The sequence below is a fragment of the Pipistrellus hanaki genome (genome assembly GCF_964339955.1).
Source record: "Pipistrellus hanaki genome assembly, chromosome: 11".
In the NCBI taxonomy this organism is placed as follows: domain Eukaryota; kingdom Metazoa; phylum Chordata; class Mammalia; order Chiroptera; family Vespertilionidae; genus Pipistrellus; species Pipistrellus hanaki.
The window spans coordinates 7,787,970-7,815,706 of record NC_140513.1 but is presented as its reverse complement, the minus strand read 5'-3'; the positions used below and the strand labels follow the sequence as shown (position 1 = coordinate 7,815,706).

At 40.2% G+C, this 27,737-nt stretch overlaps 1 protein-coding gene across 4 annotated transcripts in view; it reads right to left on the bottom strand.

The window, feature by feature from the left end:
• Nucleotides 1-27,385, bottom strand: part of STRBP (spermatid perinuclear RNA binding protein) — a 133,510-nt gene extending 106,125 nt beyond the window's left edge. For 3 of the 4 annotated variants that reach the window (XR_014796433.1, XR_014796434.1, XM_084899964.1), the window contains exon 1: nucleotides 27,238-27,385. The gene's annotated coding sequence lies outside the window, so the exon portion shown is untranslated. The remainder of the gene's footprint in view (nucleotides 1-27,237) is intronic. The other variant, XM_084899965.1, reaches the window with a different exon arrangement.
• Nucleotides 27,386-27,737: the final 352 nt, after the last annotated feature.

Here is a 27,737-nt window from a genome sequence, read left to right as displayed (position 1 = left end):
TCGGGGTGGTGCAGACAAGCTTAGGTCAGCCCCTCCCTACGAGGGTCTGGTTTCTGAGTCCTGCAGTAATGGCTGTTGGCTTCACACACCTCCGAGAGATCTCTGTCCACTGCCTGACAGTCTGGCCTCTCCCTGTCTGGGGCCATCTATCAGAGCAATAGGGTGGTTCTGTTTTCCTCCCAAACAAGAAAGCTAGCTGCGCATTAGCTGTCAGCCCTCTCCGCGCGCAGGGAGTAAGCCAGTAGCGACCTCGGCCTGCCCTCTCCGCGTTCCGCAAGCAAACCAGCAGTCAAGTCTGGCGGCTGCCTTTTCGTGCACGCAATTCACTGTACCTTCACAGTTCCTGAGGTTTAGCGTGCCTTCTCTCTCCTTCCCAGATGGTAGAGCCTCCTCTCAGCCAGCCGTCCGGCGCTTCAGGGCGATGTTTCCCGTTTTTCAGTTCTAAATTCAAATTTGTTGTGGTAGGCTGCATTCAAGTGTCTACCCTATGCTGCCATCTTGGTTTCTCAAGGCTGGCTCTTAACGTTCAAATCTAACCACAAATGAGATCTGAATCAAATAGCTACTTCATCACTCTATTTATTTTTTTTAATAAAGGCATTCTTTTTAAAAAGTATGTTTTTAGTAATTTTGAGAGAAAGAAACATTGATTGGTTGCCTCCCAGATGCACCCCACAGGAAATTGTGCCCAAAACTTGGGCATGTGCCCTGACTAGGAATCTAACCCATGCAAGGGATGACGCTCAACCAACTGAGCCACAACGGCCAGGCTATCATTCTAGTATTTTAATATCCACCTATTTTAATTCTCTGCATACCTAAATTATACATTTGATTATCTTTTCCCCACAGAAACATAAATAGTCAATGATAGTAGAAATATTCCCTGTCTTATTTACCAATGTATTCCAGTAACTAAATAAGTACCCGGCCCACAACAGACACTCACCAAATACTAAGTGAATACATCAATATACATAAAAGGCTAATAGGGAAACTGTCTGCTCAGGAGTTTGACCAGGAGAACAGAGTTTGATTGCTTGCTATGATCTGTGCTGACCACCAAGCGGCAGCATGGAACATGGCAGGCAACCAGCAATAGCAGGGTACTAAGAGAGTGAGGGAAAGAGGAGATGGGGAGTCCAGGCCTAGGGACCCCTACCCTGCACAATTTTCATGCACCAGGCCTCTAGTTTATGAATAAATGAACAATTGCTTCCATTTCCATTGCTCTATTAATGGTGATTTTTAGCACCAAAAAGGGGGGGAGGATTAAAATTGACATTTTGCTAGTTATAAACTAGTATCTCTATCCAATTTAAGTACTTTGACTACCGTCTCTACAAAACAACTTCTCTCTAATCTCATTCCAAGCTATTAAATCTGATGGTAGAGGTGCACCATAGTAAAGCTGTCAATCCACCCCAGACTGGCCTATCAATTTAACGAAATTCCTTATCAAGATCTAGAATTGCTAACACAATTTTGAAAAAATACGAAAAAGGAGGAATCATTCCACCCAATTTAAATACTTAGGTAGATACAGTAATCAAGACTATGTGGTATTGGCAGTAGACACCTAGTAGTAGATCAATGGACCAGAATAGAGAATCCAGAAATAGATCCACACAAAAATGCCCAATTGAGTTTTGACAAAGGTGCAAAAGCAATTCAATGGAGGAAGGATAGCCTTTTCAGCAAACAATGTTGGAGAAACTGAACATCCACAGGCCCAAAAAGTAGAAAAAAACTTTGATCTAAAACACATATCTTATATAAAAAGTACTCAAAGGGAATCACAGACTTAAATGTAAAACTATAGAAACTTAGGTGAAAAAAATCATAGGAGAAAATCTTTAGAACACATAAGTAAGTCATGAGTTCTTAGACATGACACATAAGTGAAATAAGCCAATCTGAGAAAGACAAATATCACATCATCTCACTTATTTGTGGAGTATAATGAACAAAATGAATTGACCAACAAAATAAGACTTGAGGTATGGAACAGACTGACATACCTCAATGTGGGGTCGGGAGGACAAAGACAAACCAAGAGTAAAGTAGGAGGGATCTCAATACCAGACTTCAAGCTGTATTACAAAGCCACTGTTCTCAAAACAGCCTGGTACTGGCACAAGACCAGACATATAGATCAATGGAATAGAATCGAGAACTCAGATATCAACCCAAATCACTATGCTCAATTAATATTTGACAAAGGGGGCACAAATATACAATGGAGTCAAGACAGTCTCTTTAATAAATGGTGTTGGGAAAATTGGATAGATACATGCAAAAGAATGAAACTAGATCACCAACTTACACCATACACAAAAATAAACACAAAATGGACACAGGACTTAAACATAAGACGGGAAACCATAAAAATACTAGAGGCATCCTCAGGCAGCAAAATCTCAGACATATGCCAAAAGAACTTCTTCACTGATACTGCCCCTAAGGCAATGGAAGCTAAAGAGAAAATAAACAAATGGGACTACATCAAAATAAAAAGCTTTTTTACAGCAAAAGAAACCATCAACAAAACAACAAGAAAGCCCACTGTATAGGAGAACATATTTGCAAATGTTATCACTGATAAAGGTTTAATCTCCAACATCTATAGACAGCTTATACAACTAAGTAAAAGGAAAATGAACGATCCAATTAAAAAATGGAGAGGAAGGGAGAGGGATAGAGAGCTAGAAACATCAATGAGAGAGAAACATCGATCAGGTGCCTCCTGCACGCCCCCTACCGGGGATGTGCCCACAACCAATGTTTACCGGAAACAATCCAAATTTCCCTCAACAGGTGATGATGAAACAAACAGTGATAGACCTGCCTGACATGGAATATTACTCAGCCATAAAGAACAACAAACTACTGATATATGCAACAACATAAGACAGATTTCAATAGGATTATGCTATTATAAGTGAAAAAAGCCAATCTTAAAAGTTTCCATCCTGTATGATTTCATTTATGTAACTTTTTTTAAAGTATATTTTTATTGACTTCAGAGAGGAAGGGAGAGGGAGAGAGAGAAACATCAATGATGAGAGAGAATCAAATCAACTGCTTCCTGCATGCCCCCAACTGGGGAGGGATCGAACCCACAACCTGGGTATGTGCCCTTAACCAGAATTGAACCCAGGACTCTTCAGTCCACAGGCCGATGCTCTATGCACTGAGCCAAACCGTCTAAGGCTGTAACATCCTTGAAGTGACAAAATTGTACAGACAGATTGTTATTGAAGTTGAATGCTATGTTCATTTTTATCTATGAAACTTCTGTAAATACAAAAATGGAACTATTAATCTGGCTTTCCAAAATCTTTCAAGCAAAAAGATTACCACAGTCAATTTAAGATTTAATCTAAAATCAAAAGGAAGGAATTTAAATAATCTCAGGGCAATTTAACTACCGACATACAAACCATGAGAACGAGGTATATACTAGTAAAACATGAAGCATTTCAAGTGAAGTGCTCTTTTCCACCTGCATGTAAAAAAGTCGCAGTGGCAACATCACAAGAAACTGATTTAAAATTGAATGTCATGCGGGAACACTAAACACACCCAAACAAACCCACATACCACATAATTCAACATATCCGGGCAGCAGTGGTTAAGGGATGGAGCAGCATGGATACTGCAAGGATTTGGCAGACTGACTGATGTAGAGAGATTCACATTTCCTTTGCCTTTAGCTATGCCTGTTATATTACTTACCAAAATAGTTTTTGGTTTTAGGTTTGTTTGGAGATTGGGGGAGGAGTGGGGCAATCACACTGTACAAAATATCAATTTAAAAGAGTCTCAGCCCAGGAAAATTAAGTTTAAAAAAACAACACAAGAACACTATAACATAACTGAATTCAACAGTTGTATGTTGCTTAAAACATTGAAGTGATAAGGCCATTTTTAAATATGTGTAATCTTTTCACAAGTTCAGAAGAACCACAAATTATGTGCTACAAACCACCAGCTATTCAAAAGAAAATTGTAGCTTATAAAATATTGGCTGACTGCCAGTACAAATGAATTTTTTCCTTTTAAACAAGCTTTGTAAGCCACAATCCTCTTTCAAAGGACTACAACCATATTATTCAATCAAAGTACAATGTATTAGTTAGTAAAGTTAAGTCAATTCTTGACCTAAAACAAGCTGTAAGAGCCCACAAACTGTTCCTCACCAATATAGTAAAATCTCACCTGGGGAAAAAAGATATGGAAATTTTTTATTCATTAGTATATCACCATAATTTCATAAAGGCATTAAATATATTAAATGCCTTAATAACAAAAAAATAAGTTTTAGAATCCAAATACCAATAAATACATCTAAAAGGGAAGAATATGCCGAAGCCGGTTTGGCTCAGTGGTAGAGAGTCGGTCTGAAAGGTCCCAGGTTCGATTCTGGTCAAGAACATGTACACTCAGTAGGGGGTGTGCAAAAGGCAGCTGGTCGATGTTTCTCTCTCATCGACGTTTCTAGCTCTCTATCTTTCTCCCTTCCTCTCTGTAAAAAATCAATAAAATATATTAAAAGTAAAAATAAAAGGGAAGAATAACTACCACCCAATTACCCTCCAACACCAACACAATTGACTATCTGAAAATTGCAAGATCCTCACTACAATCAAAAAAATATTTTCTTTAACTTATGGCCCAAATGGAAAGGTAAAAGAAGACACTCTGAAGACAGCAAGGGTTCAAATCCCAGCTACAACTTCTTAGCTAGTAAGTAGTTTGAGTAACTAACCATGTAAGGACTCAATTTTCTCATTTCACCTAGTATTTAAAACTATTCTTCCCACCATTGTATATCACATTTGTTACAGAGAACACTGCATTAGTTATCTTTTCACAAAATTTATGTTTTAGCCCTAGCAGATTTGGCTCAGTGGATAGAGGGTTGGCTTGCAGATTAAAGGGTTCCAGGTTGATTCCAGTCAAGGACATATTATATAATACCTCAGTTGCAGGCTCCTCCCCATCCTGGGCCCTGGTGGGACACATGCAGAAGGCAACTAATCGATATATTTCTCTCAATCAATATTTCTGTCTTTCCCTCTCTCTCTAAAAATCAATGAAAAAATGTACTCGGGTGAAGATTAAAAACAAACAAAAATCACGTTTTTCTTCTACAGCCAGTCTACAAAATACTGAAGAGAAAGAATCTTTTTTTTCATAATGCATTATCTGTAGTAGCACCTTAATACAATGTCTCATATATAAAAAGCACACAGATATTCAATAACCAATTCACTGCTTTTCAAATTAGACCACTCTTTATTCAAGGAATAAAATGGTTCCTAAGACTTAAGCCTTGTACAACAATTGATTCCATTAAATAATTTCCAAATTATCCATTATAAAAGCTGCAGTTTACAAACCTGGTCACAACCTGTAATTTACCCATTTGTCTAGCTCCACAGTTCTCTGGACTCCTGTAAGTCTTTCTGCAGTAGAACTACGATATTATTGATATATGCCTTCTAATTTTCATTCTCTCGTAAGTGTACTTTTCCAGAGACTACATAATGTGTGGAGTATTATGTAATGAAATGTGTCATATTTAGAAGCTCAAAATAATTCAGTGAACCAATATTTTCCAAGTATCCAAAGCATGGTGTTATTTATGATAAAAAAGATCCATTCAAAATGCAACAGATAAATGTATTTTTTAAAAATAAATCTTTATTGTTCATATTATTACAAATGTTCCTCTTTTTTCCCCCCCCTCCATTGCTCTCCTCCACCAGGTTCCCACCCCACCCTCTGCCTTTTCCTCACCCCCCATTGTCCTCATCCATAGGTGCACAGTTTATGTTCAGTCTCTTCCCACATACCCCTCTCCCCTTTTCCCCAAGAATCGTCAGTTCACTCCCCTTCCAAACCTCTGATTCTATTATATTCAACAGTTAATATTGTTCATCAGATTTTCTTTTAATTTCCTTGGTTTTTAGATTCACTTGTTGATAGTTACGTATTTGTTCATAATTTTTATCTTTATTTACTTTCTCTTCTGAAAGAACCCCCCTCAGCAATTCATATAATTCTGGTTTGGTGGTGATGAACTCTAGCTTTTTTTTTATTAGTGAAGCTCTTTATCTGGCCTTCGATTCTGAGTGATAGCTTTGCTGGATAGATTATTTTTGGCTGTAGGTTCTTGCTATTCATCACCTTGAATATTTCTTGCCATTCCAATCTGGCCTGCATGGTTTCTGTTGAGAAATCAGCTGACAATCGTATGGGTGCTCCTTTATAGGTAACTACCTGCTTTGCTCTTGCTGCTTTTAATATTTTCTCTTTGTCTTTTGCTCTTGGAATTTTAATTATGATTTGTCTTGGTGTGGTCTTATTTTGATTCCTTTTGTTTGGAGTTCTGTGCGCTTCCTGGACTTGTAAGTCTAATTCTTTCACCAGGTGGGGGAAGTTTTCTGTCACTATTTCTTTCAGTATGTTTTCGATATCTTGCTCTCTCTCATCTTCTGGGACCCCCATAATTCTAATGTTGGTTCGCTTGAAGTTGTCCCAGAGGTTTCTTACATGATCTTCAATTTTCTGTATTCTCTTGCCTTCTTGCTTCTGTGGAGGAGTGTCTTCTGGCTCTTTATGTTCCAAATCTTTGACTTGATTCTTGCGGTCTTCCATTCTGTTTTTAGGACTCTGTATAATATTTTTTATTTCAGACAACGTATTCTTTGTTTCTTGTTGATCCCTTATTATTTCTAGTTGATCCCTTTTCATATCCTCATAGGTCTCGTTTATTTTATCGGCCTTTTCTAGGAGATTCTTGAACAACCTTATAAGTGTGGTTTTGAACTCTATATCCAGTCGCTTTTTGTCCTCCATTTCTTTCGTTTGTTATCTATTTCGTTGTCTTGGCATTTTCACCGCTTCCCTGATGGGCCAGAGTTTCAGGGTGGAGCCTACAGGCTTGGCTTCCATCAGCCAGGCCCTATGCGATTCCTGAGTCTCAGTAATCCCCAGGGTCATTCAGTGCTCGCTGCAAGCACCTGAGAGAAAGGTGTCCTCGATTTTCACCTGCTAACAAACAGTGTAGGCTTTCCCCCAATGAGCCCGGAACTGGGGTTCAGTTCAGTTGGAAGTGGGGTTGGAGGTGGCGTTCAGAACAGTCTGGAGCCTCTGTCTCCTTCCCGCCAGGGCAATCCCACGGCACAGCCAACTGTCCCTTCTCTGCACACAATGTGCGCGCCTCCGGGACCTCCTTTCGCCGCTCCCCAGGGGTTCCACCTTACAGACCACCTCCCTCTGTTTGAGCCTGGGTCCCCGGGGTCTGGCCTAGAACTGGGGTTCAGAGGAGTCGGAACTGGGGCCCAGCACAGTCCGGAGCCTTTGTCTCCTTCCTGCCAGGGCAATCTGGCAGCAGAGTCAACAGTCCGTCCTCTGCACACAATGTGCGCCCCTCTGGGACTGCCTCTCCACGCGCCGCGTGTCTCTGTACCATAGGCTTTTACAGCTCCTCCGCTCTTCCTTTTGGTTTTTTCCTTGCTTCTCGTTGTAGAATTTCCAGTCAGTCGACTTTCCTGTAATTCTGGGTACTGTCCATTTTATATTTTAGTTGTATTTTACTGAAATTGTTGTGTGCGGCTGCAGCTAGGTGTTTACCTGTGCAGCCATCTTGGATTCTCCCTCGATCAATGGATTTTCATGTGACAGAATAAAAAAGTTTACTAGTCTGTTTTCAGATTCCATTAAGAAACTAAGATTTGTCAAGTTTTGGTACAGTATCAAAAGAAAATACCCAATTATATGAAAAATCTATTAAGATACTCCATGTTTCCAACTTCAAATCTGTGTGAAGCCAAATTTTCTTCATAATACACTTCAACCAGAACATATCACAACAGATTAAATGTACAAGTAGCTATCAGAAACCCAGCTATCTTTTATTAAGTTACACACTAATGAGATCTGCAAAAATGTAAAACAATGCTCTTCTAAATTTTTTTGTTTTGGAAAATACCTATTTTTAATTAAAAATCATTTTGGGAAAGTGAGGAAATGGATAGATGTTGGTCAAAGGGTACAAAGTTGAAGTTATGTAGGATATATCTAGAGATCTATTGTAAAGCAAGATGATTAATAACACTGTACTTGATACTAGAAATTTGTTAAGGGTAGATTTCATGTGCTCTTGCCACACACACACAACGATATTATATGACAGATGGATATGTTTATTAGCTCAGCTGTAGTAATCATTTCACTAGGTATATCTAAACATCACGTTGTACACCTTAAATATATACAAATTTTTAAAAAGTCACCAAACAGTCCTAACCGGTTTGGCTCAGTGGACAGAGAGTCAACCTGCAGACTGAGGGTCCCAGGTTTGATTCCGATCAAGGGCATGTACCTTCCTTGGGAGCACATTCCCAGTAGGAGGGGAGGGGGAGTGCAGGAGGCAGCTGATCAATGTTTCTCTCTCATCAATGTGTCTAACTTTCTATCCTTCTCCCTTCCTCTCTGTAAAAAATCAATAAAAATATATATTTTTAAAAAGTCACCGAACATTTGTAATAAGGGAGGGAAGGAGGAAGAGAGGAAGAGAATATTTTAATTACATAAAAATAGTTCTGGAAGAATACATGCTAATTCTTGACCACAGGAACCAGTGTGCATATATGAAAAAAATGAAATAATTTCATTTTTTACTTTGATTCTATTATTTTAACTTATAGATGTTACTTTTATAATTTGAAACAAAAATTTAAAGAGCTAACATCTTATATATTTATGTATACAATCTGTGTTAATATACAATAGTTATATAATTTCTAATATAAATATCAACATATATAACTCACACAAATAAGAGATCTTTGGGGTCCTCAATAATTTTTAAGAGTGTAAAGGAGTTCTGAGTTTAAAAGTTTGAGAACTGCAGGTCTAATAAAATAAATGTTGATTTTGGTGTTCCATATACTAGGTCCATTTCACTTAAAGAATACAGAAATTTCCCAGGAAAAAAACATTTTTCACTGTACAACTTGGAGCAGTATTCACTAAGCTCTTGGTGAATATTTTGCACTCATTTTTGCAGTAAGTAGTCCTCCTCTAATAAACAACTACTTAAGATTTTTAGTGGAAGGATTTGGCAAAAATACCAACCTTCTCTTTGATCCTCATTTCATAAATAATCACTTAGCCATATGACCTATGGTAAGTAATCAAGAAAAACAGTACAATATAACAGGCAGCACTCATTGAGCCCATAGTATATATCAGGCACTACATTATCTCATAATCCTCACAAACCTGCAAAGTATAACAGCAAGAAAGAGACTCAGATGTACTTGCTAAAGATCAGTTAATAAATGGTCGAATCAGAAATCAAAACCAGGACTGTATGACTCCAAAGTTCAGTGCTTTCTACACTCCACCAGGTTACCTTCACAACACTAGACTGGAAATCAGACCTGTCACTTACCAGACCTGTGTCCTTGAGCTAGTCACAACTTTTCTCAGCCAGTTTTCTCATCTACAAGAGGATTAGTGTAGCTGATCTACAAAGAGTCCCATCCATAGCTGATATTCTTGGATTATGATTCATCACAATCTCAACCCTGCCTAATCTTTTGTACACTTTTCTGAACAGAATAAGTGAGGTAATACAAGTAATTGGGAAGTACTGAGTAAAATAAACAGACTATAGCTTTTCATGCTTTAAAATCAATAATCATCATAAAGTATACTATAAAAATAAGCAGGCATTGTGTACTTCCCTGATCCCAGACAACCAGAGCTTTCTTCTTTGATATAAGCTTGGGCATTTGGCAGGCAGACATCTCTGAAGGTGATAAGAATCTATTAGCATGCAACAGAAATACCTACCTGAAGGACTGCTATGGGGAACAAATGCCTCATCATTAGATTGTATAGGAAGCACCACCTATTCTTTGAGGTAAATTATACAACAATCAATGGAGATATTTGCCAAGCATTTCTGAGAAAAGGAGGACAAGCTGCAGCAAATCATGAAAACTGATACATGGCGCTTCAGTGCATATATACGCGCATGCACACGCACGCACACACACTTCCAAGAAAAAAATGCATTGATTGAAGAACAGTATTCATTATTAAATGAGGTTTTCGTGTATTTGCATTACATTGATATTTGTCTAGACTACCAAAATTTAGGCTTCTTCCTACAACAGCTACAATTTTAACACAAATTAGTATGCGCCAGACACAGTGCTAAACCCTTTAAAGACATCACCCTCTAATCCTACTCTGCGGAGTTGCAAGGCATTATATCCATGTTGAAAGGTGAAGGAAGGTATTACAGCTAGTAAGTGGCAGAGAAAGGATTTGAAACAAATCTGACCAAAACCAAAACCTGCACTCTTCAAGATACATTTCTGCTTGTTCTAGAAAGAATGAAATCTCATCCCTACGTCAAAACAGAAAAATGTGTAATGTTTAACCCAAGTTACAAGGGCACCTTTAAAAGCTTGAAATCTTTTTATGGAAGTACCTACTGTTTAGATACTAGTGAAAGTCACAAGATCACTATGAAAAAATCTTCTCTTTGGATAACTATCAATAAACTTAAACTTAGAACATATGAGATGGCTGCTATTGCTATTGCCTATAGTCTCTAGCTCATAAAACCTAAAAAGATCTCTTCTGTCCAAAGTAGCCAGGAAGATGTCTTTTACCTGGTATCATCTTTTCTTTTTTTAAATATGCTTTATTGTTTTTTTACAAAGAAGGGAAAGAGATATATAGAAACTTCAATGAGAAACATCAATCATCTGCCTCCTGCACACCCCCTACTAAGGATGTGCCCACAACCAAGGTACATGCCCTTGAACAGAATCGAACCTGGGATCCTTTAGGCTGCAGGCCAACACTCTATCCACTGAGCCAAAAAAATTAGGGCCCAGCTCACTGAAGCAAATTACTCTAGTTCCTATCACTGAGAGGAGAAAGTGTTGTCATTCAAAGCACAGGAAAAAAAGTGACAGGTTTAGGAGGGTGACTTCTAGCTACTTTCAAATAAATAACTGAAAACTGGCCTAGTAAAAGTTCTTTCAAACTTTAAAAAAAAAAAAAAAAAAAAGTCCTGGCCGGTTTGGCTCAGTGGATAGAATATTGCGGTTTGGCTCAGTGGATAGAATATTGGCCTGCATGCTGAAGGGTCTCGGGTTAGATCCCCAGTTGGGGACTTGCAAGAGGCAGCTGATGAATGATTCTCTCTCATCATGGATGTTTATATCTCTCTCCTTCTTCCTTCCTCTCTGAAATCAATAAAAATATATTTAAAAAAAAAAAAACTTTTAAAAAGCTAAAATTAGTTTTGTTTTTTAATAGGGGCAAGTGTAGTTACAAAAATTCTTCAAAACAGCACAATTTGAAGGTAATTTGTAGATATCGTCCCAATAGAACTTTTCTTATTTTTCATTGAAAGTGAACCACCACTTTTTTTAAAGTATCTCACAATGGGAATTCAACCAAGTTCCGGTAATGTTAAGACTAGTCATTAACTACTCAAGCAAATCAAAGTATGATTTTAAAATCAAATGAGCGCTAGCTGGTTTGGCTCAGTGGATAGAGCTTTAGCCTGCAAACTGAAGGTTTCTGAGTTCAATTCCGCTCAGATTGCGGGGTCAATATCCAGAGCAGAGGCAGCCAATCAATGATTCTTTTTCATCGTTGATGTTTCTCTCTCTCCCTCTCCCTTGCTCTCTGAAATCAGTAAAAATGTATTTAAAAAATTAAAATTAAAATAATTCACTAAAAATAAATGGAAAGGAAAAACAGAATTTTTAAAAACAAATCTCAGAAACTACATTGCAATTTCTTCTTTGTTTGTAATTATGTCCATTAGAGTTTTCCAAAGGTTCCAAGGGTTTACCTATTTTTCTTTTCCCCTATGGAATATGGATCATAACTGGTCAGGAGAGAGTGGCTACTACTGCAGGTACTATCAGGACCAACAAACAACTCCCGTTCCCTTATATACTGTCCTGCTATAATAAAACAGTGCGTATGCTGCCTATGCTAAGTCCCCAGATTGAGCAAACAGAACACCCAACTTTTGAAATCAGACAGACATGGATTCAAACCCAGGTGCACAATTTATCAGTTAAGTGATTCTGGACTTACTGAACAAGCCTTAGTTTTCTTACCTGATATATAGCAACCATTCAAAAAAGCTAGTGTGAAGATTAGAGATAATTTGCAAAATGCAAACCTGTAAATAGTTCTGTTAATCATTATGTGCCTGACTTTTTTTTGTAATGTTGCCATTGTTTATAAGGTAACATACCTACTACTAAATAAAGAGGATTCTATTTCTCATTGGCAAATCAGAGGTAGGTGGCAAAGCACTAGGATTGACCTATATAATACAAACCTGTTATCGTTGAGCTTGTCAGAGTAAAGATTTTTATTTTAATTGCTTAATAACTTTTCAAATTGCTTAATAGATCAGGGGCTTTACTTGGAATGAAGGTGATGTTTTGGAAATAGGAAAGGTCATGGTTGGTCAATATTGTGATTGCACCAAAAATGCCCCTAAGTTGTTCAGTTTAAAATGGTTAATTAAAAAAAAAAAATGTATTTTAAGGAAGAGGGAAAAAATAACCTAATTGTTCCTACTAAACATCATAAATGACAGCAATGTGACCAGTTAAACTGAGTGCATTCAAGGTTTTCTGGTCCACATTTCTAAAAAAGCAGCTTGATATGATGAAGGAGCCCAAACTCAGAGGTCAAGAAATCCATTCCTCGTCCCAACTCTGCAACCAGTCAGGATGTGAGTTTGGGCAAATCTCTTAACTACTCTGGATATATCTTAAGTTCTACATCTATCAAAGACCAAAGCAGGTCTAAAACAATCTTACATCTTTCTCACAAGTTTAAGATGTTATACTTTATATCCTTGGCAAACCAATTTATGTAGACAAAAATTGCATAATTTCTAAAAAATTAACTACAATATATGCTAAATTTGACAAACTAAAAGCCACCACACCTCCAGTGAGCTGAAAATATGTTATCCTAAACTGAAAATTTTTCTCTTTTCAGGATAAATGGCTTCTACTACCTCCTATTTACTGGAAAACAAAAACAGACACTATAATGTCAGAGCCAAAATTATTCACCAACATTATGAGCTAAGCACAAAGGAAAAGAATTAATGTGGTAAGTTCAAGGTCAGCATTCATTCTAAACCAAGCTGGTGAACTATAAGTTTTTAAGTAATAAACTCAATGTCTTTTTACTCAACTATTCAAAATGCATTAATAAAAATATATATGCATTGTAAGATAGCTTATAATGAAAATTGTATACATTAATCAACATTATTTTGCAAATAATTATTTTGTCTAAGTAATCTTCAAGTAAAAAACTTCTCTTCCTACAAAGCTCTAGAAAGGATATAAATCTAAATGAACCTTAATCTGTTCTCGAATTTGTCTGAATACTAGGTGTACGGGGTAATAATGTGGATTTCATAATCAAAGAAAACACGATTTCAAGAGAAAGTGCTTTATTCAAAGTAATGTCCATCAATAGCTACACACTTCCCCCATCTTTCAGATAATTTGTGGATACCGTTCCAATAGAACTTTGTTTTGAGGCAAACCATTTAGAGATTCAATTTTCCACTTCTTCATATATTTTGAAGTGCTGCTCAGAAAATGTATGTGCCATCGATCGGAACCAGTAGTAATCTGAAGGAGCAAGGTCAGGTAAATACAGCAGGTGGATTAATACTTCCCAGGCAAGATCTTTTAACGTGTCTTTAACTGGTTTAGAAGTGATGGTGCATTATCATGAAGTAAAATTACTTTGCCGTGTCTTCTGGCATATTTTGGTCATTTCATGATCAAAGTGTGATTCAAATTGATTATTTGTTGTCGGTAGTAATCAGTATTAACAGTTTCACCTGTGTTTAGAAGCTCATAATACACCACACCTTCCTGAGCCCACCAAATGTAGAGCATTGTCTTCTTTCCGAAGCGATTTGGCCTTGCAGTCTATGTTGGTGGTTGACCTGGATCAACCCATGATTTTGTGCATTTGGGATTCTCAAAATAAATCCACTTTTCATTGCCAATCACAATTCGATGCAAAAAAGACTTTCTTTCGGGCTGTTGAAGCAACTTTTTACTGATGACTTTTCGGTTTTCCATTCTTTTGTTCAGTTGATGTGGCACCCATTTTCCTTCCTCTAAAATCTTTCCCATTGCTTGTAAACGATCGGAAATTGTTTTCTGAGCAATGTTTAATCTTTCTGCAAGTTGTTTTTTAGTTTGACACACATCTTCATCCAATAATGCTTGTAACTGTAGGTCTTCAAACTTTTTCGGTTGACCTGGACATTCTTTGCATTTCACATCGAACTCATCACTTTTAAAGCGTTCAAACCAGCGTTCACAAGTTATCTTGAGATGAAACATGTTCACCATAAGGCTTTCCAAAGTATTCAGCAGCACTTTTATTCAAAATAAAGTAATGAATTAATACTTCCCGCAAATGCTTTTTGGCACGAAATTTGACATTTTTAAGTGTAAAAATACCTATAATGTTAACACCTTCAGATAATTTGACATGAATTTTTGAAACTTGTTGTCAATACAACAAAATAGCAAACATATCAAATCGCATATATACCAACAAATGTGTAACTCCATCTATTGAAAAAAATCCACATTATTAACCGGTACACCTAGTACAGCTAAATCTTCTGATATCTTCTGGCATTTTATTAAGTGCAGGTTGTTAAGAAAATGTTTTGGCAACAAACACTTTAACTACCATTAATTAGGGATAAGTTTATCTTCCTCCAACATGCCCCTAAATCCTAAGGGGAGAAAGAGGTGTATAGTATGATTAAAGTGATCTCAACAGTGATCAAGGTGACTAGATGGAAAATCTCATCTGCTGGTTTCAAAGGAATACTAGACAGACACTGCTTAGATATCCATAGCAAATGGAAAGCTCAAAGGATAACATTTCAGTTGTATGGAGCTGCTGAGAATACATGAAGTGCTTTACAACCTAGAACAACTTATGTGACAAACTTAGTGAAACAAGTAGAGCCAATTAACAAATCAAAAAAGTTAGGATGCATTATCAGAAGTTTCCCAAATCAACTGTCTAGAATCAGACCTCAGTAGCAAATTCAGCAATTAAGTCTCCCCTCTCTTTCTGGCAGTTAGCTGTATCAAAATGAAGGCATAAAGCCACAGGTGAACAACCTTTTTAAAAAGATTCCCGATTTTCTTTTTATCAGGACAATCATCATCTGGATGTCAACACACTTGCAAATTCAGTATCAAAACTAAACTTGCCTCCCAAAACCACTTCTTGGGTTCCCTAGGTGACTGACTTACTAGGCTTGAATGCTTGTAGATTTGTTGCTCAGCCCTCACATGTTACCAAGTTTCATTAGCATCCTTTTTATACCCATTTCCAACTACCTGTATCGCTCTTTTCTCACACTATTCCACAGCATCTTAATCATTGTATTCATTTCAGCATCTCTTTTCAATAAAGTTAAATTCATAAAGACAGCCCTAATAATGTCCCTCCACATGTGCTTTCATTTTTAATCTTTACCTGAGGTTATATTTTCATAGATTATTTTTTAAGAAAAATTAAGGGAAAGAGGAAGGAGAGAAGGGGAGGGGAGAAGGGAGAGAGGGAAGGGAGGAAGGAGGGAGAAGGGGAGAGCGAGAGAAACATTGATCAGTTGCTTCCTGTATGTACCCCAACTGGAGATCACACCTGAAATCTAGGCATGTGCTCTGACCGGGAATAAAAACCTGCAATATTTTGGTGGACAACACTTCAACCAACTGAGCAACCCAGCCAGGAACTTCCACTCTTGCCAAAAAACCTTTCACTGAAGTCTCACTGTTGACAGGCAAAAGTCTGATTTCCTCATTCAAAGCCTCTGTCAGTAGTTCCAGCATTCCTCACCAACAGCATCTTACACTTTACCAAGCCCTTTCATATTCCTTTTCTTTAAGTGAACCACTTGTTCTTCCCAAAGAAATCTTGAGCCCTGACCGGTTTTGCTCAGTGGATAGAGCGTTGGCCTGTAGATTAAAGATCCTGCAAGATCTTTTAACGTGTCTTTAACTGGTTTAGAAGTGATGGTGCATTATCATGAAGTAAAATTACTTTGCCGTGTCTTCTGGCATATTTTGGTCATCTGGATGACCAAATTCTAGTCAAGGGCACGTGCCTCAGTTGCAGGCTCAATCCCAGGCCCTGGCTGGGGTGCATGTGTTTGGGGATGGAGGAACCAATCAATGTTTCCATATATCTCTCCCTTTCACTCTAAAAAATATGGAAAAATATCCTTGGGTGAGGATTAACAAAAAATAAAAATTTTAAAAATATTTTTTTAAAAGCAACCTTGAGCATTCTTATTTTGCTAATTCCCTTCCCCATTTTCTCATCATCTAATCCTACTTGTTCTCCCTGGCTCAGCACAGTTATCATGAACTACATCCTCTTTGAAGTCTCTTCTTTAGTCTACTTAGCTGGAAATATTTTCTTGCCTGGACCACTTTATCATTCATATATACACCTCCCCTGACAAGATTGAAAGCTCTTAAAGATGAGGGTCTATGTATATTTTATCTGTATCCCTCAATGCAACACAGATCATGCATAGTAAATAAGGTTTCAAAATCATGATGAAAATTGAACAAGATCTTAAGGATACTTCGTGAAGAAGAATAACAGGAATATTATCATAGACTTCAAGAAACATAGTATTCTCTAGCAAAACCCTACAGCTAAAGTGTCCTTTACAAAGTAATAGACTGCAATTAATAAAAGAACTATTCAGCAAATACTTAGTGCCAGCCACTATTTTAGGTGCCTAGAATCTACAGAATACAAAGCCATCATTAATTCTTTCCTTAATGAAGCTTATACTCTAGTGAAGGTGTAAAAGGCAATAAACATTAAGTAGCAAAATATATTATAAGCTAAACTAGAGACCTGGTGCACAGACTTGTGCACCGTGGAGTCCCTCAGCCTGGCCTGCACCCTCTCGCAATCTGGGACCCCTCAGGGGATGTCAGACTGCCAGTTTCAGCTTGATCCCTGAAGGCCAAGGCAAGGGACTCCATTGGTGCACAAATCTGTGCATCCAGCTTCAATGTATGCATATAAGATCTTTGGTTAATCTCTTCCTGCCACCCCCCCTCTTCCTCCCTCTGAGATTCATCAGTGTGTTCCATGTTTCCATACCTTTGCATTGAGCATCTGCCCCCGGTGGTCAGGGTGTGTCATAGCTACCAGTTGAATGATCAAATGGTTGCTTAGGCTTTTAGATAGATTAGATAGATAGATAGATAGATAGATAGATAGATAGATAGATAGAAAGAAAGAAAGAAAGAAAGAAATAGTTGGTTTAAGTGGTATGGAGAAAAATAGAAAAGAGAACCTAAACCAGCAATGGAGGAGCTGCCATTTTAAGAAGGTGGTAAGGGAAAGCCTCACTGGAAAGGGGAGATATGTGCAAAGATCTGAAAAAGATGGTGCAACATAGATCTGAGAAATAAAATCCTTAGGCAGGGCAAACCACAAATGCAAAACACCTGAGACAGGAATATTCCTGACATGTTAAAGAAACAGCAAGAAGACCATTGTGGCCAGAATGGAGTAAACAAGAAGAAATCAGGTCAGAGAGAAAAAAAGAAGGGATTGGAACACAGAAAGCCTTTGACAGGACTTGGCCTTTTATTCTAAGCAAGATGAGGTATCACCAGAGAGTTCTGGCTAGGAGACAAAATCCGACTTACCATTTTAAAAGGATAATTCCTTCTACAGTATTGAGAACAACTATAATGGGGCAAGAGCAAAAGAAGGCTACTGCAATAGTAATTCAGAAGAGCTGAGACTTAAATCTGTAAAGGTGATGAAAAGTGGTCAGAGTCTGGATATATTTTGAAGATAAAACTAGCAAGGTTTCCTGATGGGTCAGATGTCGTGTAAGAGAGTCAAGGATGATTCGAACTTTTGGAGGAGCAACTGCAAAGATGGAGGAAGATCCAATTTACTAAGATGTGGAAGACTGCAAGAGGGGCAGAAAGAAGATGGGGCAGGGTAAAGATTAGGAGTTTGTTCCGGGAGAAGTTCAGTTTGAGAGGCCAATAAAAATATATAATCTGAAGTGTTAAAGTAGGTAGTGGGATATACAAGCCTGGAATTTGAGATAAAAATTTGGGAATCAGCATCACATATATGGTATTAAAAGCTATGAGATTAGATGAAATCACCAAGGGAACGAGAATGAAAAGCAGAGATCCCATGGGACGGTCCAGCATTACGAGTAGGAGTAATGAGAAAGAACCAACAAAGGAGACTGAGAAGCGAAGAAGGTAGGAGGAAAAGCAGCAGAGTGGGGTGTCTAGAAAACAGAGGAGAAAGTATTTCAAGGAAGCATCCACTGCAATAAATGCTGTTAATAGGTCAAGTAACAATTATTAATCTTTGTGGTTTTGTCAAGAGCAGTCTTAGTAAAGTGATAGGCTTTAAAGTCTCATAAGAGCAGGTTCAGAAAAGAACTGTAAATAAATAGAAATAACTTTTTCAAGAAGTTGGAAAATTGGGTTGTAGATGGAAGGCACAATGTGGTCAAGAGAAAGTTGTTAAAAATAAAAAAAGATGGCCGGGACCGGTTTGGCTCGGTGGATAGAGCGTCGGCCTGCGGACTGAAAGGTCCCGGGTTCGATTCCGGGCAGGGGCATGTACCTTGGCTGCGGGCACATCCCCAGTGGGGGGTGTGCAAGAGGCAGCTGATCGATGATTCTCTCTCATCGATGTTTCTAACTCTCTATCCCTCTCTCTTCCTCTCTGTAAAAAATCAATAAAATATATATTTAAAAAAAAATAAAATAAATAAAATAAAAATAAAAAAAGATGTAGCCTTGGCCGGTGTGGCTCAATTGGTTGGGCATCATCCCGTGCACTAAAAGGGTGCTGGTTCAATTCCAGTCAGAGCACATACTCAGGTTGCGGACTAAATCCCTGGTGAGGGGCGTGCAGGAGGCAACAAATTGATGTTTTGCTCTCACTTCAAACATTCACTCTCTCCCTCTCCCGTCTTCTCTCTCTGAAAAACCAATAAAATATTTTTTTTAAAAAAATAGATGTATGCTGACTGAAATGAGCAGGTAGACATGAGAATAATGAATGATGTTGCAGGAGAGAGGGGGAGAATGGATATGATTTTAACTGAATTCCAAAGAGTCAAATAGCCCAATGAAGAGAAATTTCACTAGATTAATGGGCAATAATTCTAGAATACTATTATTCTTTGTGATACTGAAGACCATAGGACAGCAACCCATAATTCTAATTTGCATGCAATAGAATTTATAGAGTATCTTCACGTTAGGCATTTTATGTTATTTCATTTACACTCAAAATAACTTCAAGAGGTATTATCTTTAAGTTACAGATAAGAAACCAGAAGCTCTAAGAGAGCTAGTAATTTGATTACCACACAAAGCTGGTGAGTGGTAGAGCTATGTTTCAAATACTGGTCCTTCGGAGGATTAGATAAGAAATTGTTCATTTAAGGGGGTTAAAAATAGTTTTGTGGTTATTTTTTTAAGGTTGAAGTATTTATGGATGAAAGTATATGATGTCCAAGATTTACTGTAAATACTCCAGCAAAAGCAACAAAAAATGTGAGAAAGAGCAGGAAAATGCTAGTAACTGTTACAGTTAGATGATGGATATGTGGAAGTTCACTGTACTATTTCTCTTTTAAGTTCATTTGAAAATGCCATGATAAAAAAAAAAAAAACAACCCAGCTGCTTACAAATCAAATTACTTCAAAGCCTACCCTTAATTTCTGCTCAACCCTCCTTTCAAAAAAAATGTTATGTGCTTCATTCCTTACAATTTTTTTTCTTCTTTAATCCCCACTGTAACTCTATTAGGGATATTATTCCAATTTTATACATAAGAAGAGATATACAACTAATAAATAGCAGGACTGGATCTCCAAGCCAAGTATCCTATAAAAACATTCTTCTACCACCCAATACAGAGATCAAGGTTGTACACAAGGTCATCTCTGGGCATACCTTTAAGGAGACTCTTTCCTTAGATTTTTTTGCTAATGCATAACACTAGGAAAGGACAAGCTTTATTTTAGTCGATCTCTCCTTATTGTACTCAAGGGCTCGACTAAAGAGATAGGTTTCAAATTTGCCCAGACATCAACCTTCCTTACCAAATTGGAGGACTAACAGGAACTTACTATACAACTCATGAAAGCCTACCTACCTCTAGAGTCAACTCTTTGTGCCTCCATTTCTCCAAATGTAAATACTCTGTTATTCACCTATATTACACAGCTATCAAAGTGATCAAAGTCCAGGTATATTAACCCTGAGCTATAGAAATAAAGGACACTACTAAACAATAGCAGTGACCAATTTCAAAAGCCAATTTTATACAGTTCCACACTTACCACAGAGCTGATGTATCACAAAGCATCATAGTCAATACTTACCTTTAAGATAACAGATCCTTTAAAATTTTATTGATTGGCTCATTTTAGAGAGAAGGGAGGAAGAGGAAGGGAAAAAACACATTGATTTATTGTCCTACTTATTTATACATTCACTGGTTGATTCTTTTATGTGCCCTAACAGCGGATTGAACCCGCAACATTGGTGCATCTGGAGGACGATGCTCCAACCAATTGAGCTACCCGGCCAGGGCTAAGATACCATTTTTATTTTTTTGGTTAATCCTCACCCTAGGATATTTTTCCATTGATTTTTAGATAAAGTGGAAGGGGAGGGAGAAACAGAGAGAAACATCAACATAAGAATGACACATCGATTGGTTGCTTCCTGCAACCAAGGTACATGCCCTTGACTGGAACCCAGGACCCTTCAGTCTGAGGGCCAATACTCCATCCACTGAGCCAAACCGGCTAGGGCAGTGGTTGGCAAACTCATTAGTCAACAGAGCCAAATATCAACAGTACAACGATTGCAATTTCTTTAGAGAGCCAGATTTTTTTAACTTAAACTTCTAACGAACTTCTTCAAAATAGATTTGCCCATGCCGTGGTATTTTGTGGAAGAGCCACACTCAAGGGGCCAAAGAACTGCATGCAGCTCGGGACCACTGGGCTAGGGCAATACCATATTTTTTAAAGCCTCACCACTAATATGTTTGAAATATATTCTTCCATGCTAACCTTGACATTAAAAGCTTATTTACAGCTTACTTCAAAAACAACTAAAAATATGCATACTCAGAGCTCTAGGTGTTTAGTCTCTCCAGCTGCTAACAACCTATACTGTCAACACCTTTGTAAGTCAAAACTGCAAGATCTTTCCCCACTGAAGTCGCCAGCTTTTGTAACTAAAACTGAGTTGTCCCAAGTCACCTAAGTTAAGAGCTACTCAATATCTAATACTTCAATAGGTTAAAATGCAGGTTGCCTAAACTGTACAAAAACCTATGACTAGATGGAATGTTTGCGTTTCAGATTTACTTGGTATTAGAAACATAAGAATAAATTTTAAAAAACAAATCACTCCTTTATCAGGTTCCTTACCTGCTGTCTTCAAATGTGCTGATTTTCATTTGCACTGACTGCATATAGGTAACCAAAGTTATAGTCTGCATTTTCACATTAAGGGCTAATCTATCTACAGAACAACCTATTCTTTGCTCAAAAAAATATTGAGCCCTACTCAGAAATCTCAGGTCTGGCAAAAAACACACCTTTGAGCCTAAAGTCAATGCATGTTTGCTGAATTAGACTCGCAAAATATGTTTAAAAGCATAATTTTAAAAACTACTTGTTTATGTCAATAGTATTAATATGGTTAAATTCAATTCATAAACAAAATGTTGATCTGCTCAATAGGATATTGTGAAAAGCCCCGGCACCTGGAAAACTGCAAAGACAGGAAATTCTGTAGGTGCAATAAGAAACTACATCTTATCCATGACCCAGAAACGCTTCAGAAATCATTACACAACCTGCTGCAGAACTCTCTCTTTTCAAATGGAAATGAACTATGAAGTCACAAAATGCAAGGCTGATTTTATTATTGATATAATCAACAGTACCTTTTCAAATTGTGCTAAAGTTAACTAAAGAAAGCAGATGTTCTACATAGTGTTAGTTATGTCAGAAGAGAATTTGATTATGAAATACATTCATCAGCAAGACATATATGTAATGTCTTTTGTATGATACACACCATATTTCTAAAAAATAACACACTTGACCTTCAAGATAAGAAATAACTAAAATTAGGTATGAAAGTGACAAATCAGGTCATCTGGTGACCTCACTATTCAACACAAGGCCTAAAAGTTAAAGATTTGCAGAGCTTTCTGGCTCAAACATTTAAATATTTAATCACCATTAATCTGGTCTCATTACTTTATTCCTTTCTATTTTGATTGACAGATAACTTACATCTCAATAAACAGTTTTCTAAAATTAGACTAGATTATGAAGCCTCTCATAATTATCTGTCAGAAAGTTTTTCAACAGCTAAACAAATTTTTAAAACAACCCAATTTTCCAATAAACTGAATGAAGAGCAGCAAGATGGGTAATGGTTAGATTAGCTAGCACAGAAAGAGTACTATCAGGGCTGAGTATTACTAAGCTCAAGCAAATTAATGTCTAATAAAGCAACTTACTATTTACATTTTTGCAATATCTATCATGACCAGCATCTGGAGGCTCTTCACAACAAATAAACCAAACACAACATTTAAAAAGGATTTAAAAAATAAATCCCCCTGTCAATCAATGGACTTGGAAATCTCAAATGGATGGGTAATTTTTTAACAACTAAAACTTTAAAAAGCGAAGATTTAATAAATCTTAAAAAGGATGTTTATTGCCACTAGAAGGGATAGCTCTATTTTTCTGCTCAAGTTACTCAGCATTACTTAATTTTCTGCAGAAATACATAGAAAAATGTATTATGTTTACTATCCCTGATTTATGAATTGCATTCACTAAGTGATAGAAGTACTCTGTCTCTGGAAGATCAGGCTTAGGAAATTTAGAGGCTATAGCTAAACTCATAGTCTCTCACAAGCTTCTGCTTTACTCAATTATTCAGACACCGGCACTCGAGATGAGCCAGGAAAGATAAGTAGACTGTAGAGCAAAGAATGAACAAACTTCAATTCACAGACATCTCTTGATAGTCACAGAAGTTTCATCTCTATCCAAATTTCTCACTACAAATTAACCTATTTAATGCCAAAATCTGAAGTACTAATTATTATTTGACCAGGCTAAAAGAAAAAAAGGCGACTACAGAAATAACATCTATTCCCCATTTTTACATAGTTCTAATCTTCCTGAAAGACTTACACTTGTTTTCTATAAACCATCTCAGTTCTCATGGGAGGTAGATAGAGTCAGGTTTCTGGAGGAGAAACAAGCACAAAGGGATTAAGTATCTTGTCCAGCAAGCACCACTGAAAGTAAAACCAGACCCAATTATTTAACCTACAAAGTCTAAATAAACTTCCTTCCTAGGTTCATAAACTTAGCATAATATTTTAAAGTGCCTACAAACTATCCCAAACCACAGGGCTTCACAGAATACATATATATAACCAGGACACTAAGGCAGAATTGTGTATTCTGAAGACAGTACTGCTTGCTCCAAATCATTAAAATGAACTACTACAATGGACTTAAAAATACAAGAGGAAACAATAGCCATTTTGGAAATATTTTTCAAAGGTCACTCTATTCATCTCTATCCTACTGCTCAAATTTTCTTCCAGGGAGTGAAAGGGGTCAGACCAGAGATGCTCCTTATAATTATATTCTTTACATATATCAAATGTCAAAATACTAAGAGTTTCAATGGAAAGCATATTATACTCTAAAAGCCTTTCCCTCCAAAAATAAAATCTTATAGTAATGCTTCAGAGCATTATTTTGCTGCCTTCATAATACACTTCAAATTTGGATTTCAAAAATGATTAGATTCCAGTTTATTTTTCATTTATATTTACAGATTCAGATTATTTAAAATGTGTTCTGCTCAGCCCTCAGGCAAGATTGCCACTTACACTTGAATTTATTATTTGAAATTACTTATAAATGACTGTGTTAAGATACTTCCTAAATTAACAACAACAAAAAAACTAACCCAGAAAGCTTCCCAATGTACCAATGTATGTATTTGAAATCACACTAGGTACCACAGAGCACACTATTTGAAGCCCACAAAGTGATAACTGAAGTTATTTCTGCAACATGATGAAATATTTTTTTTTTTTTGCAAATCTGACTAAATGTTCAACTATCAAGGGGGAAATAATTTTCTAGAAAATCCTCTATACCGAGGCAGTCTCAAGCAGTTTCCTTAATCCTTCCAAGCCTCAAAGAATCTAACACAAGCCACAGAACACTGAATTGAGACCTACACTGAAATGTCTGTGCTCAAAACCCTAAAGGTTATTTCCTAGGTATTTGGCAAGCTAATATCCCTGTGTCCACACAACCCCAGAAGTCTTTGCTCAATAAAACTAACACAATAAAACTCCCCAATTCAGATAAAAAATACCCCCAAATCCAAAAGCCTTCAACTAAATTTTACTTGAACTATTTGGGAGAAAAAGCTGACATCCCACAATCAGGTGTTTATACCCCAAAAGAGAGTTAAAAGAGTCAGAAGAGCTCTATTCCAGCCACTTCTTGGTGCTGGATGTATTATTGCCTCTGCCTGCCTGGGATTCAGATATTACATCATTCAATGTCTGAAAACTGCCCCATTACCCAGAAAGCACCGGGTATCTGAGACACTGCACCAAGGTATCCCTTCCTCCCTCTCTAATACACAGCGCTTGAATGTTACTGATGCTGGGCCTTGCTCTCCCAGTATCTTCACAAAGACATCTGCCCAGCACCTGCTGCAATCCTATTTCTATTTCTATTCACTCTCGCTGCATTCTTCATGACCCTGTACACCCCTTGGTATATTCTTCAAGACTCTATCTGCCCACTCATCAGGCCAATGTGCTAGGAGGTACCCCACTACACACCTCCTGCAAACTTAGCAATGTGTACTTAGCTCTCCCCCATTCACTGGGTTCCGGAACTAAAACCAGGCTTCACCATTTCCCTGACCCTAGAAGTATGAACTTTCAGATATGGAACAGAGCTTACTGTCTTCCATAATCCATTAACACCATTCTGTGATCCACACATACACCCCACACACTCTCACCAGTTTCTCTAAATCTGGAATCCCCTCCCTTTAGATTTTGTCCCAACTTCTCCATTCGGCCCTTCCTTATACTTCCAGTGACCTAAAAATTTTGGCCCCTTTAATCTCACGATTCAGTTTTCCAACTCTCGACACCACTGCAGCACCCTGCTCTTTTCACACAATTCTAAGCAACCTGTTTTCCTCTCCACCTGCACAGTCATTTCCTGCCCTACACCTGGTTCCCAACACCATCCCAAATCCAACAGACCACCTATCCCTTTCTACCTACAAGTGGACCCTCACACATCTCTACCTTGCACTTACCCCATTATAGGTATTATGCGTTCTTCTACATCCTATATTCCAAAATATCCTGTCTTCCCCCCTTCCTGCCCTCTGTTCCCTGCCTACCTGCTTTTCTCTACCAGAAAAAAAAAAAAAAAAAAAATCTAGCACCCCAAACCTTTGCTTTCCCCCCTCCCCATGTTGTTCTCCAGACCCGTATGCCTTCCCTTCCAACCCATTCCCTGCCGCCTCCCTCTGCTGCTGTCCCTTCACATGCACGCCAGCACCCTCTCCTCCTTCCTCCCCAACTTCCCTCCGCGCGTCCTGCTCACACACATCTCCTCCCATCTGCCCCCGTGGCCCACCTGCCGCTCCTAGAACTCGTCCTTCACCCCAGCACCTTGGCCGTCCATCACACACTCTTACTCCACCTGTCCCCTCCAACGCCCCCGACCCCAAAGCCTCCCCCCCCCTTCTGCTCCAGCCCCTTCGGGCATGCTTCTCCTGCCTCCCGCGAGATGCCCTGCTCACCTCCTGCCCAGACACCTTCTCCTCCCCACCCACCCACACCCCGGCTCCCCTGTCCCCTCCTCTCCCCCAAACTCCTCCAACTCGGGCCCCGCTCCCCTCGCCTTCCCCCTCCGCCCTCTCCCCCGAGCCCCGCTGCCAGGGGGACGCCTGCCTGGTCCCCTTTGGGGGTTCCCCTCTGGGGGTCCACCCACCGGCCTCCTCCCTCCCTCCCTCCACTCTCGCCTGCAGCCCTCGTGGCCAGACCCCGTCCTCGCCCCTCAGGTCCCCGGAGGCCTCCGGCCTACCTCGCACACCTCCAGCCCAACGCCCTCCATCTCCCTCCCTCCATCCCTCCTCATGGCGGGGAGACCTCGGACCCCTCCCCCCTTTCCCCACCCGCCCGATCACACACCCTCCTGTTTCTCTCCACCGCGGCCCGCCGGCCGGCTCCGGATCTAACACACACACACACACACACACACACACACACACACACACACACACACCCCGCCCCTCACCCGCAGCCCAGCAGGCCGCCGCTCCCCTCCTCCCGGGATCCCCGTCCCCTCCCCTCCCCTCCCACCACCTCGCCCCTGCCCCCCTCGGGGCTCCCCTCACTCTCCCGCACTCCCTAGGCGGCCCCCACCCGCCTCCGGCCCCCGCCCCTCCCGCAATCGTCCCGACCCCCGCGGGTGCCCGAACCTGCCCGAAGGCCCTCTCCCTCCGTAGGGCCGGAACCCTCCACCTACAAGGCTCCCCCGAACCAGCACGCACCCCTCGCGGCCCCCCTGCAGCCCCCACCCCGGCTCCTGTCCCCAATGTCCTCCAGCACCTGCCCGGAGCCCCTCGCCCTCGGGCTTACCCAGACCCCCCGGCGCCGGTGCCCGCGGTCCACGCCCTCCCTCCCCTCGCTGGGGGCCGGCGCCCGTCCCCACCGGGGAGAGGGCTGGCCGCTGCCCTTGCCGAGCGGCCGGGCGCTGCGGCGGCGGCGGCCACAAAGCCGGAGCCGCGGGGACCGGGAGCGCTCTCCGCCCCGGCCGCCGCTGCTAAGGACGCACAACAAACAATGCGGGGCCCGGCCGGCTCCGCCAACCGCCTCAACCGCCGCCTCAACCGCCGCCCGCCCGCCGCCCGCCCGGGACGGCCCGCCGCGCAGGCGCCTGCCCCGCCGCCGCAGCCTACCCGCACCGCCGCGCTCGGCCCGCGCCCGGTCCCCGCTCCCGCTCCGCCGCCGCCGCCACCTCGTCAGCCCGCGTCTCCGGCTTCTCAGCCCAGCGGCGGCGGCTGCTGCCCTGGTGGCGCTCACGGCTCTGGTCTCCGCTCCGGCGGCAGCGGCGGCAAGCACGTGACGCCGCCGAGCGCGCCCATTGGCCGGGGCGGGGGGCGGGCCCCGCGGCTGCTGGGGAACGGAAAGCCCGCCCCCCTGCTCGCCGCGCGCCCCCTCCACGCGCACTCTGCCGCACCTGAGAGCGCCGGCCAGCGCCCGCCGCCTGCGCCAACTGCGCACCTGGGGACGCGCAGGGAGCGCACGCGGGTGGCGGCCGCATGCACCTGCGAGCGGACGCTTACGTAAACTGCGTCCCCGCCTTCCTGCCGGCGCCGGGCCCCCGCCCGCTGCAGCACCTGAGCCCTGCTGCGCTAGCGGCGTAACTGCTGCGGAGCGGGGAACAGCTGTAAGGAAA